Below are 14,606 nucleotides of genomic sequence, written 5' to 3' on the forward strand. Positions count from 1 at the left end.
CTGGATTAACATGGCATCAAATCAGCTTTATCATTAGATTCTTATGTTCCTCTCTGAAAGTTTTTGTATTTTGAAATCTATAGAATTAAATAGGAAAAGTCTGTTTGAGCATCACAGATAATAGGCTACCAAGGTCTTTGAAATAAACTTTGTCAAAGGGAGAATGTAGACTTGTGTTTATTACTCCTACTAGTTGATCATTGGGGTAGAGATCATTTGGACTCAACATCATAAATATATAGTTATAGCACTATGGGCATCAAACAACTCACTATTTATACTTGTGATTGGGTTTATTAATGTGTATGACAATCTGAGTAAGAGAAATTGTAGTATTTGGGCTTACTGGGTTTTGCCAAGGGATTTCCCTGACTGATTGTGACCCTTCGGTCCTCACACAATGTTGGAAGAAGCAACAGAGATTTTAATAAATCAAGAGGAGAAACAGACTGGCTCTGGGTCTTGTTATGTGTTATAAATGAAATATTGTTTTATATTGTTATAGCTTAATCAATAAATTATCTAATATCTTCATTTGGCCTTAATGGTATTGAAACAAAAATGATCTAACCAGTAATGTTGCTGCAAATGACTCGTAGGAGTATCCCTGAACCACAATTTGATAGCCAACTAGCTCTCACTAACAAGGAGGAATGAAACACTAATATTTGTAAAGAGTCTTGTGGATCCATGTAGAATTTCAAAGAGATTGCAGAAGGCAATTTAATGATCTCAAAGGCATTGTCATTTTACCATGCCAAAATTATTGTGTTATAGTCTGAAATCTGATTGTGAAGTTACTTTTGTTATGGACTAAATTTTTGTGCCCCCATTCCAAAAGCCTGTATGATGATAAATCCCTATTCCCCAGTGTGATAGTATTTGAAGACAAAGAGTTTGGTGGGTTATTAGATGAATACGACTAAGACATAGTGGTAAGATTAGTGTCCTCATAAAAAGAGACGCCAAAGAGCTTGGTGGTGGTCTCCACACACATAAATGACATAGAAGCCATATGAGCACCCAGAGAGATATCAATACCTAGAAGCTCAAAGAGCCCCCGGAATCAAATCTACCTTGCTGGAGCTTGATTGTGGGCTTCCTAGACTTTTTTTTCCTGTGTGTGAGAAATTCATTTCTCCAAAGTTTATAATTGTATTAATGTACTTATTAGTAAATGTGCTGATTCTTTTAAGCAATTTAAGTTGCTTATTCGATGCATTAGTTTTGCCCTCAATGGCATTTTCTTTGCTAATTTTTTTTTCATGAAAACATAAACTTAGATACTAGAGAAAGTAAGAGGCAAGTGTTTACCTTTGGGTTAGATAGAATTCATGAAACTAATTCTAAAGCTCTGTGAAATATGCTCTGAGATTCTTTCTCTGGTCTTTAGCCAGACTGACAACAAATTCTTACATATATATTATTAGTAATTTGCTACAAAATTTCACTACATCTGGATGTTTTGATATGTTAATGAAAGGAGTTTGACCTTTGTATCTTTGGAATCTTGGTAGGTTGATAATCATCAACTTAAGTTTAACATTCTGTTCAGTGAAGTCAATTTTGTAATTGACTTTATTATCACTATTGTCCATTTTTCATCACTGTCTAAATTAGTAAACACTGATAAAAGAAAAACAAAATGAAAGAGAAATGGTGTTGTTAGAGACTTTGAAAGACCTTAAGATAATTGGACGTTTGATTGCTTTTGTAGTCAGGTAATGAACAGCATTAATGAATCAAGCATGATATTAATACACTATGGCCTATTTTCTGCTTTAGCACTTTGATCCGCCTTATTTAGTCAATAAAATTTCATGTAATTAGTCTTCTACCACAATTTATCAGTACTGGCAAAGATTAATATCTCCTGGAGAGTGTGCTTGCTCTGGGAATTGTTGTCTACATTCTTTATCTTTAGTGCTTGGCTAATAGTCAACCATATGCAAAAGAATTTAAACACTGCAGTTGTCTTTTAATATATTATAATATGAGCATAGGCATAAGCAATATTCTGTAAATTATTTGAAATAAAATGAATTGTATCAAGAAAGCAAATTATAGGAGAAAGGTTGCAGATTGGGGAAGAAAACTGGTGCCTAAATAGAGGAACTGTTAGGATTTCACCATTGCAGGCAACAGATGTTACAAAAAAAGAGAGAAGCAGCAGGAAATTTGGTGGCCATGAAGTTTCCTTTCAGAAATTTCACTGTAAGAAGTAAAATTTGTCAATGGACTCCAGTGATGAACTCTAAAATCCGGCAGTATATTTCCATGGAGGTCATGAGTTTGGGCAGGTGTTCACACATCCAATATCTAAATACATTAAGGATGCCAAGTAGAGATCTGAGATTCTCATGCTAGTGAATTAAGGTCAAGAAATCCTTGTTGGTTTGCCTTAAGTTTCCTAGAATTGTACTATAGACTAAGACTATTCCTACCCAGCCTTCCTTACTGCTTTGTCACACTCAGGAAACAGAACTGGTTTTGGTCTGAAAATCCTTCCAATATAATTTTTTTCTTTTCTTTCACAAATATCAACTTTTCCTTTCCTGATTTTCCTCAGAGGCTTTCTCACTAATACAGAAAATTCCAATTAGGCATTTGCTTCTCAAAAGACTGTTACATAGCGGGAAAATTCAAGATCAATAATATATTTTTAATAGTAGGATTTGTGGTTCCTTCTAAAGTTCAATGATTTGAGTAGCAGATTTATCCATATAGAAAAATTCCCCAATTATTTCTATCTGATCCTCCAGAACATATCAGAATGTCATTTTATGTAACTGAGGTGTGGTATAATTAGAGCCTGGTCAGTCAAGACAAATAAGAAAAACAGAGATTTTATGTTGTTTATCCTAAAGTTCACAGATAAGCTAAAAGTCCAAAATATAAGAACAGATATGTTCACGTAAGAGGTGAAACTATTGTGATTTTAGATAGAAATGAAGAAACTATACCCAATAGCAGCACTTGCTAAATCCTTATAGGTGCCAATTTTACTAAATGCTTTAAATCAGTGACTCAACCATTGGTCTGGGTCTGTAGACTGTGATTAGTTCATTAAAAAGATATTGCTACTTGGGGCTGGAGCGATAGCACAGCGGGTAGGGCGTTTGCCTTGCACGCGGCCGACCCGGTTCAAATCCCAGCATCCCATATGGTCCCCTGAGCACCGCCAGGAGTAATTCCTGAGTGCAGAGCCAGGAGTAACCCCTGTGCATCGCCAGGTGTGACCCAAAAAGCAAAAAAAAAAAAAAAAAAAAAAAAAGATATTGCTACAAACAATATTTAAGCTAAAAATTCATATTTTGTAATATTGTATTTAAAAAACACACAAAAATATTTAATACACACAGATACACACACATATATATGAATATATATATTCATATATATATATGTGTGTGTGTGTGTACATATATTCAATGCATGGCTAATCAGCCCAGAAATTAAGAAGTGAAAACCACTATTACTCTTTGATCAGAAAATGAGTTTGGAACCAGAGGAATAGTACAGTGGGAAGGGACAAGTCTTGCACATGGCCTATCCAGGTTTGATTACTGACATTCCATATTGTATCTGAGCTCACCAGGAGTGATTTCCAAGCTCAGAGCCATCACTAAGCTGTGAGCATTGCCAGGTGTGGTCCCAAACAAAGCAAAACAAAAGAAACTGAGGCATATTGAGGTTAAATATTGAAATTTTCAGAGATCACAAAAGACAGACCTAAGTAGTGAACTTAGTATGAATTAAGAATTCAAGTTATTTTTTCTTTTCTCTTTTTGGATAGTGGGTTGAGGGAAAGTACATTCAGGAATAAGTACACATTCTTATTCCTGGTTCTGTGCTAAAGAATCACTCCATGACAGGATTAGGAGACCATTTGAAGTACCAGGGATGAAATTCAAGTTAGCTGCTGACAAGTGCTGTAATTGCTGTACAATATCTCTGACCCAAGTAGTATTTTTTAGTGTTTTCAAATAGTAATCACGCAAATATTATAAATATTTAGAAATAAATCTGTATGACTGTAACTGTCATCCCGTTGCTTATCGATTTGCTCCAGCAGGCACCAGTAATGTCTCCATTGTGAGACTTGTTACTGTTTTTGGCATATTGAATATGCCACAGGTAGCTTACAGGCTCTGCCGTGCAGGTGAGATACTCTCGGTAGCTTGCCAGGCTCTCCTAGAGGGGAGCAAAGGAATCAAACCAAAGTCAGCCATGTGCAAGGCAAAAGCCCTACACACTGTGCTAATAAATAAAATAAATAAGTAATAAATAATATAATAAATAAATAATAATTAAATATTTAGAGATATTTAGAAATATTGATTCTAAATAGTAATCACACAGATATTATAACAAAGTTTCCAAAATTTTTGTTCTATATATATGTGTGTATATATATATATAGCATGCTTATCAGAAGTTGCACTTTTTAAAATGGAAACTTTGAGGAGAAAAAAGAACCTTAGAATTGTCAACAATTTCATACCAGTTTATTTTAATTATATATCATATAGAACATCAGAGACAAATTATAATTACCTGGTGCTTCCTGTAGTATGAATCTACAGCTATATGGGTGCTACAAATATTGTAGGGACATTTATCTGATGAGAAATATCAACCTGACACAGGTTACTGAACCTTAAAATAAGTGATAATTTGACCTTGATATATACCCAGTTTTCTTGTTAATATGCTATAAGCATATTGTGCTCATTTATATGGTTTTAACAGATGTTTTTCTCATACGTGGCTCAAAGTATTTTTCATTTTATTTTTAATACTAATCAAATGAACCATGATGAAGGCAAACAAAGCCAGATGTTTTATACAGGTGCTGATTGAAAACCAAACATAACAAATATCAAAATATACTCTGAACTGATTTGAAAATATTTAACTAATTTTTTAAAAAAATATCATTTTCTTATATTAATCCTTAAATTTCCTTCCAAATTTAATTATGGTTGAAAACAAAACTCTTCTAAAAGAAAAATATCCTTTTAGCGAATACCTCTCTCCATCTTTATGTAGATATATAATCTTAAGTGGGAAATCCAAGCAAATGGATAAGAAATAAAAAACTATTTTAGGATTACTTATTAGGATTAATACAATTAAATTTATTCTATTTCCTCTAAAATATTAATATAAAATGTTTTGTCTTACCTAACATAACATATGATATGTTAGAAATGTTATGTGTCTACTTATATTTAAATGGTTGATAATTTCTAATCCACTGTACTGAAAAGAAAAAAAAGACAATATATACCATTCATCATCCAAGAAGGAAAGAAACCACTGATGAGAAATTATTATCTCTTCTCTTCCTGCCCTTCCCAAGTAGCACTTTGAAACTGAGAGAACAAACACCAGGAAAAAGAGAAAGGTAGTCATAAGCTACATAACTGAACAGCTATAAAATGTCATTATATACATATATGTATGTGCAGACATATATATGTCTGTATATATATGCTTCTAATTCTGTAGGACAGCAAATACAATCTATATACACTACCCCATCTCTCCTACCTTTTTATTTGTCACAGGATTGAGCCAAGAGAGGAATAAAGCAAATATCAAGTTCAGGACAAAAAAGCAGGAAAGTGGAAAAAAAGTAAGATGGTATTAAAAAAAAATGTTTCTCTTTCACCAAGATAAAAAAAAATTAAACTTTCCAAATCAACACTGTAATTTCACTTCCTTTTGGTAAGTAAGACATCCAGTACATAGAATGGAGCATTTATAGATGAACCCCAGCTTGCTTTAGACAGAGCTCCTAGATTAGACATAATGGAGCTTTTGCATTTACAAGACTCATGTTGTACATGTCTACTTAGGTTTTTCTCCACTCCCACCCATGAAAATCCTCTTTCAATGTAATAGAGCTAATTGAAGAGTTTCTGATAAATGCATTCTTTTCATTGTATAGCTGGTAATGTATAATCTTGGTGAGATAATTTTCATTTTGATTTAAGGGGTTAGATCAGAATGCTCATGGTAAATACTTGACTATCAAACCCTGAAATTTGTATGGTATATTTTAGGAAATAAGGAAATAGCAGTCAAAAATACAGACTTCTCTTTTTCAGTTCCACTTGATAAGAAGACTATTTCACCGAACGGAGAGAAACTTTAGTGATCAATGGGATTTTAAGTGTTATTGACTATTTTCTTCCAAGACTTGATGGGGTTACAAAGTATATGAAAGATTAACAATGAAATAATAAAATGCTAGTATTGTATTGTCTCCTCTCCCTCTACAGCTATAGCTATTTCCCAGCCTGCCTTCAGTCAGATGTGCTCATAGGAGATCTAGGACTGTGAACTGAAACTAATTCCATGCTTAAACCATATTAACATTTTTCCTTTCTCTCCACATTCTACTTATGAATTGAATATGACACTCAAGAAAGCAAAAGAGATTCTTACTAGCTCTTTTTCTTTAATATGACAAGAAGGTAACCTGACATATGTACATATATTACATCATAACAAAGCATAAATTTACACTCACTACATTATTATATATTTAATTTAAAATAATTTAAATAATAATCATATATAAGTACCTTATAGAATTAGTCTTAAGGGTTAAATAAAGTTTAATATGTAATCAATTACTAAAACCTATTATTATTGCCCTGAGATCCTAAGCCTTTAATAACAACTAACACTTACTTGTATAGTATTTATTTCATAAAGATTCTTATTCTAAACATTTTACATATATTCAATCATATAAGTCTAATATTAACACTATGAGATATTATTAACATTATGATATATATCCTGCCCACACGGCAGAGCCTGGCAAGCTACCCATGGCGTTTTCGATATGCCAAAAACAGTAACAAGTCTCACAATGGAGACATTACTGGTTCCCGCTTGAGCAAATCGATGAGAAATGGGAGGACAGTGCTACAGACAGAGATATTATAAAGACTTTGACAACAAACACCCAAAGTGTGGCAAACATTATTTTTTATTAAGGACATTATTAAGGACACAATCTTTCATATCACTGCCCTTGCTTCAAATTCCATAAGTCACCCTCACTTCAATGGCTAACTCTGAAATGGCTAATTCAGAGATTTTTGTTGCACTCTAAAGTTTACTGGGATGACTCAAAGACCTAAAGAAAGCACTGTACTTATCATTTTACTTTAATTACAACCAAAGGGATACAGATCAATACCTTCCAAAAGAGGAAGAGAGCAGTATCAGGGAGAATTCCAAATTAGTGTCATAGTCTGTTAATCACAGGATACTATCAACCAGGGACGTTTAGCTTTGCTTGTGTATCCATAGTTTATACTGGAGCTTCATTATCTAGAAATGATTGAATGACTTTCCATGTGACTCAGTTGTGAGTTTACTTCTCATTTCTGGAGACTGGGTTAATATCAAGTGACTTCAAAACCCAAACACCCGAATCATATGGTTGTCTTTTTTTTTTTTGCCATCCAACTTCCCTATTGAACTAAAATATTCTTATCACTCAGATATAAACTGTTAAGACACATCACAAATGGCAACAATTTATAGAATATTTTTGAGGATACTAGATTAAAGATAATCAAATTATTAATCTCAAATGTTTAGAGACTACCTCTTGGCCAAATGTCTTATTACACAGTTACTACCACTATTAACATCTTTAAAAATGAAGAAATAATTCTTTGTAAAGTGACTTGTATTTCTAGGACACACCTATAAAACAGTTTATAAAATGTAAGCATGGACACCAGATTCATCCATTCATTCAAAAATTTTACTTCATATTTACTTTATATAGCCATTGTCTAGAGCCCAAAGGAGTTGAAAGTCTGAAGTAACTATCCAAATATAAGATTATATTATTCACCAGTGTATAGGAAAAGTACTTTCTCATTATGGAAGCTCTCAAATGACTTTTTGGTACTTTTTAAGTATAATTTTCATTTTGACAGAAAATGTCAGAAATGGACTAAAAAGAAACATGATCTTAGATAGTGAAGGATTTTTGATTCATTGGCAAGATGGATGATTTAAAAGTATACATATAAAGCTCAAGAAATAAACCATTAAGTATATGAATTAAGTCATGACTTATTTGTAATCCATAAAACACAAGAGCTTCAGGCTCTTATATGCACTCTCACTTTATGTAAATTGCAAAATTTTATATGTTTTAATATTTGTTTTTGTTGGGGACACACCCACCTTCGCTCTGCATTTACTTTTGAATCTATGTTCTGGTATCACCCCTGGTGGAGATGGAGTGACCACATGAGAAACTGGGGATCAAATCCAGGTCAGTCACATGAAAGTCAAGCTCCTTACCTTATAATGTTAGTACTAACTTTCTAGTCCTAAACACTGATTGTTTCTGATTTTGGTCTCTAATAACTATTCATAGACAAGACAGGACTGAGAGGATCCTAAAAATTGGGAATGAGGTTGAATTGTCACTAAGACAAAAGCAGATCCCATAAGAAGGGTAAGAGGACCAACTACCTTCTGGTTGCCCCTCACCCAGGGCAAAGCAGAACCATTGAAACATCTCCCTGGATCTCTAGCTCCTCCAGGGATCAAAGGGTACCATTTAGCTCCTTCAGCATTATTACGTTCTTCCTAGTAACTAACTACATACTAGTTTCACCCCTGTGAGAATTTGTGGCACATCCACCACTGGGAATCTGCTGTGTTAGAAAAGGAAAACGGGCTTGTGACCAGGAGTACTCAGTCCATGGCCGAACAAGGTCCCATCTGCAGAATGCCAAGTAGTGTGTCCACCAGCTGCTTCGCTCACCACTGATGACACAACTGACCAGAGGGTGGGAAGAGACTGGAGAGCAGCCTGGAGATTTGAGTCATGGAAGATCTTTTCTAGTCCGTGGCCCTACCTGGCAGAAGAGCTACTCCTAACCTGATCCAGAACTAAATGTTGCACCTGGTCCCTGCAGTCTCTTGTCCAGTTGGTTGACTATAATTGGGAGTGTCCAAACACCCCCCTAAGCACTCTCAGGAGCACCCCTCCTAATATATAAAGACTTTATTAGGTTGAAGACAAGTATAAAAATTCCTAGTACAAAAAGAATAAACCTCCTGATCATGTGTTTGGGGATGATTTTTAGATATGTCACTTGAAGCACAGGAAACATAAAGTAACTGTGTACATCAAAAAAATTAATTTATGAGAATTTCTTCTCAGGGCCAATGTCAGTTGCAAAATTCTAATGTAAATACCACCTCCACAACTTTAGCAAGCAAAATAAAATCCCCACTGGTCCAGGTATAGGGCACATTTGCTTCTTCAGTTTGACAAACTGAAAATTCCACTCTGACAGTATTGGCAGCTGAGGAAAATTGATGAGGGCAGACTATCTAAAAAACAGAAGAGGCATGTCCCAAATGGGCATGTGAAGCTTCAAGCAAAAGTCAGAAATCAGACCAATGCATGACAGGATGACAGTGCTACTGTTATTATCAAAGAACCTACCAGAAATCAGGAAGAGACCTTCCTCAGGCAGGCCAAATTTACATACAGAAGGTGATTGTCATTGTCATTTGCATTGACTCTTAGTTGTATGCTAAACACACACACACACACACACACACACACACACACACACACACACCTGGGATATGGCATAGCAGGTAGGACCAGTAGGGCACCTACACATTATATGGTTTTCTGCATCCCACTCAGAGTAACCCTGAGCAGAGAATCAAGAGTAATCAGGCCCTCTCAATAAAATAAATAATTTAAAAAAAAGAGTAATCAGGCCCTTAGCTCTGCTGATTGTAGACCCATAACAAAACAAAACAAAAGGGATACAGCTATTAAAGTTAGTTATAAGAGAAGAAACTAGGAGAATAGTTGATTCATCCTCTCTCTCCACCCTCCCCACCTCACACACAAAAGACTTGTAAAGTGCTGCTGGCCATAAGAAATATAAGAAAATGACTGCGTGTCAAATACTTAACAATCAGCTCTTGATAAATACAGCAACTAGTTAAACTGAATGTCAGAACAACATGAAATACCTGTCCTGTTAATGAAATGAGATTTCCCAGGAGACACTGTCTAAAACTAGTTTGCCTTATATAAAACTACCTTCTGAAAACACAACTCTCGGAAGACAACTTTACCTGTCATTTCTTTCAAATCAGATTTGTTCCTTCATGGACATACATTAGCTTCTGATGATTATAGTGGAAAATCTATCTATAGCTTAATCAAATTTATATGTGGCACAAATCGAACCACAGCTTCCTAAATATCTATAAATATACCCTTAGCTATGTCATACTATTTCTTTATCATTTTTTATTTTTTATTTTTTGCTTTTACGGTCACACCTGGAGATGCACAGGGGTTACTCCTGGCTCATGCACTCAGGAATTACTCCCAACAGTGCTTGGGGGACCATATAGCATATGGGAATTGGATCTGGGTCAGCAGTGTGCAAGACTAACGCCCTACCTGCTGTGCTATCGCTGCAGTCCAGTAGGTACTTAATAAGTATAAATTGAATGACTGAGAAAGTTATTCTCCAGAATTCCCAGGTGTTTCCTATAATGCTCACATGGTTCTCTCCAAGAAGACAAGATCTATAAAAGCAGTTGTTTCTATATACATGGAGGAATAGAAATATGTACCCAGACCAACATTGTTTATAGTGATTCTGACTACAAGTAATAATTTATACAGGTTATATAACACATTCAACAATCAGATTAAAAATTAAAATATACATAAATAGTTTAGGCATATATTTAATTTTTTTCAAGGACATTCATCACTATTAATAAAGTAAAAATCTAAATTAACACTTCAATTTTAATAAATTTTTGTTTTTCTTTTTGATTTGGAACAATACCCTGGGATGCTCAGGGTTCACTCCTGGGAGGCTAGGGGACCATATGGAATACTGACGATCAAACATGGGTTGGCTTTGTGTAAAGCAATCTCCTTACCGACTGCATATTATTTTGTCTCCAAATCTTTTATCAACTAATCAAGAAGCTTTTGTCATATTTATTCTTTGGTCTAAAATAAAGCCTTGAGTCAGACAGACATTATAGTGAGTAAGGTGTTTACCTTGCACACTGGGAGCCCGGGTTCAAATCCTGGAACTCTATATGGTCCCTCAAGCCCTGCTAGGAGTGATCTGTGAGTATAGTGCTAGGAGAAATCCTTGACGACCACTGGATGTGGTCCCCAAACAAAACAAAGCAAAACAAAACAAAGGAAAAAGAAAAGAAAACCTTAATCATTAAATTATAATTATGTCAAACATAGCACACTGGCACTCAGCAAACAGATCTTCAAGTCAGTCAACAAACTGAGATTCCTGTTCACATATATATTTTTTTTTTCCAAAGGAGTAGATTCTATCAATTGTGGCTAAAGGACAATGCATGGGATAGTAACAAACAACTGCCGGGGGCGACTGCTCCGGAAAGAGGCCACGCCCACTTTGAGGACACGCCCCCTAAGGTGAGGACACGCCCCTAACCTGCAGAGTGGGGAGTGGTCAGGACCAGAAGGTATGGTGGCCAAAAGGTGGGAGAGTCAGGGCGAGCCAAAACCGCGGGCAGGGGGCGGGGAAAGGGCTTCTCTGCACTGGGCAGGGTCTCCAAGGGATATCCTAATTACCACATGTTTTTGACTTATTTAACAGATAGTTTTAATGTGTCCTTTGTGTTCTCACCAAGTTCTCCCAAATTTTAAAGATAATATTAGGTAAGGAGGAGGAAAAGTTCTGTTCTCAAGAAATTCCTTCTCTTAAGAAATATCTCTTGAGGCTGGAGCGATAGCACAATGGGTAGGGCATTTGCCTTGCACGAGGCTGACCCAGGTTCGATTCCCAGCATCCCATATGGTCCTCTGAGCACTGGCAGGAGTAATTCCTGAGTGCAAACTTAGGAGTAACCCCTGTGCATCGCTGGGTGTGGTCCAAAAAGCCAAAAAGAAAATAAGAAATATCTCAGAAGATAAAATTTACATAAATATAGATACAAATAATGTATAAAGCAGATGTTAATTGTTGAAGAATCATTTTGAGGTTATTGGTGTGAATGATAAAATTATATTATTTTAGGCTTGATAGTTAATAGAGGAACATTTGAAATAACACATGAGTGAAAAGGAGAACCTAATCATGAGCATTCCTAGAAAGATGATCCTAGTCAGAGGGCAATGTAAAGGCATTTAAAGAAAAAAATACTTCTGTTAGAGAAACTATAAGGTATTATCATATTAGGATTTAGCATATAAGGTCTCTGTACTGTTGTACTTAGAGGGGAAAAGATTTAAAAACAAAAAGAATTAAGTGGAATCTTAATTCATATACTTACACATTTTGTTTTACTTGATAAAATATTCTTTCTAGTGATTTGAAACCTTCAGTGAATTATTAAATTATTTTTAGAGTTTACATGAAAGTTACTTTAAATGTTAATAATTTATGTCAACTTATTTTGAGAATTGATTCTATAAAGCATTAAATAAAAAAGCATTAAAGAACATTAAAATAGTAGATCATCATATTTTAAGTTAAGAATAGAAACATAGGTTTCATCAAAGAATATATCCATAGAACTTTTAATGCCACATTTATTTTCAATTTGAGGAAACAACTTTATTTTGTATGCCTAAATTTTTAAGAAATAGTCTAAGAAACCCCAGCCTTTAAATATGTAATATAAATATATACATATACAGTAATAATAAACAAAATGTTAAATGCATTTTAAAGTCATCAGTGTAAAATACAGAATATGTCCACACCATTTTACTTTTGATTTTGTTCATATATTTTGGTATGCTTTTGGTTAGAAATACATGACTAGCACTTTTATAACATTCAGCTTAATAAAAAAATATTATTGCATTGAATTACAGTCCAAGTAACTTATTGAATAACCTAAAAAAGCTGCTCTGCATATACAATAGTGCAATTACCTAGCCACAATATAATTTAAAAAGTTTTATACAGAAAATATAAAATAAAATTATTGGATTATATATCATATTGCCATACTATCCCATTTAATTACATAATAAATGCTTTAAGTAGAACCCAGTAAAGTGGGAATTTGTTTAAAACTGTTACACAATCAATTTACATTACCAATTATGTTATAATCTCTCACACGCAGAAAGAACTGACAATTTAGATTGGAGGAAAAGCAATTTCTTCTGAAGTCAATTATTTCAATAGGTGACTATCTCTCCAAAAATACCACTTTGAACAAATAATAAGGTCTACCTTAAAGACTAAACAGTATAGCCAATAAAACCACACACTCTCCTCCACACATGCACATGCATACGTATTTTGTTTATTCTCAAGTTGCCTGATTTATGTCAAGATATTCTTGTCCTGGAAATTGAAGAAAGGTGTGCAAAACAAAGAAGCAAATTTGGATAAGGTTTTAAGAAAGTGTTTGGGGATATCTCTCTCCAATACATTGGGGGAGAGGAGGAAAGGTCTTTTCACTTATTTTTCTAATGTTTTATTCTAAAGCTGATCTGTAAAACTTGATAAATTTAGCCACTGCTTTCATTTTAATGCAGCTTAATCCAAAGTAATACAACAATCACCTTCACCTACCTACTTAATTGAAGAATTGGATAATAGTCCAATGGCATTAAATGATAAACGTTGAAAATCCTCTAGACCCAGATTTATGAGTGGGAAACTGCTAATTTTGTAGGAAGCTCCCATTATAATCAAGAATTTTAGTTTGAGACAGTAAGGGCATTAATTTCTTTTCCTTACTGCTATATGGTACTGGTCATCTAACTTGCTTTTTAAGAATGTTTTATAAAGATTTTAACACTCTTTTTTCTAGTAGAGTACACTTCTGTTCAAGAGTTCATTTAATTTCATGAATCAAAATTAAACCACTTTGAATCCTGAGGGGTCAGAGATAGCACTAGGTCAATTCTGCCCCAAAGCACATCAGCAGCATGAACTAATGGATAAAATTTGGTTTCTTTAAATTCTATTTGAAGACTGGATTTGATATTGACTTACTTTTCTTCAAAATGCTTTTTTTTGGGGGGAGGGGGGTCACACCTTGTGGTTCATGCACTCAGGAATTACTCCTGGCGGTGCACAGGGGACCATATAGATGCTGGGAATCGAACCAGGGTCGCTCGCATACAAGGCAAACACCTTACCCACTGTGCTATCACTCCAGTCCCTCTTCAAAATGTTTAATCATCTTTCTGAAAACACGTGTAGAAGTTTTGGTTGTGGTTTGCTTTGGGGGACCACATTTGGTGGTGCTGAGGCCTTACTCTTGGCTCTGAGTTCCATTATTGCTCCTGGCAGTGTTCAGCGAGACCATATGTGGTGTCAGGGATCAAATCCCAGCAGACACTGTTCAAGGCAGGTGATTTGTACCCATTGTAATATCACTCTGGACCACATGCAGAATTTTTTAGGGAGGATTGAGAAGTGTGCAACTGGTCAGAGGTGTTTTTATTTTTGTTGCTTTTGTTTTACGTAGGCAATAAACTCTCCACTAAGCCTGGAGAGGTGCCTGGTTATTTTTTTCAGAGACAACAGTAAGATACTAAG

The sequence above is a fragment of the Sorex araneus genome, chromosome 1 (assembly GCF_027595985.1).
Source record: "Sorex araneus isolate mSorAra2 chromosome 1, mSorAra2.pri, whole genome shotgun sequence".
Classification (NCBI taxonomy): domain Eukaryota; kingdom Metazoa; phylum Chordata; class Mammalia; order Eulipotyphla; family Soricidae; genus Sorex; species Sorex araneus.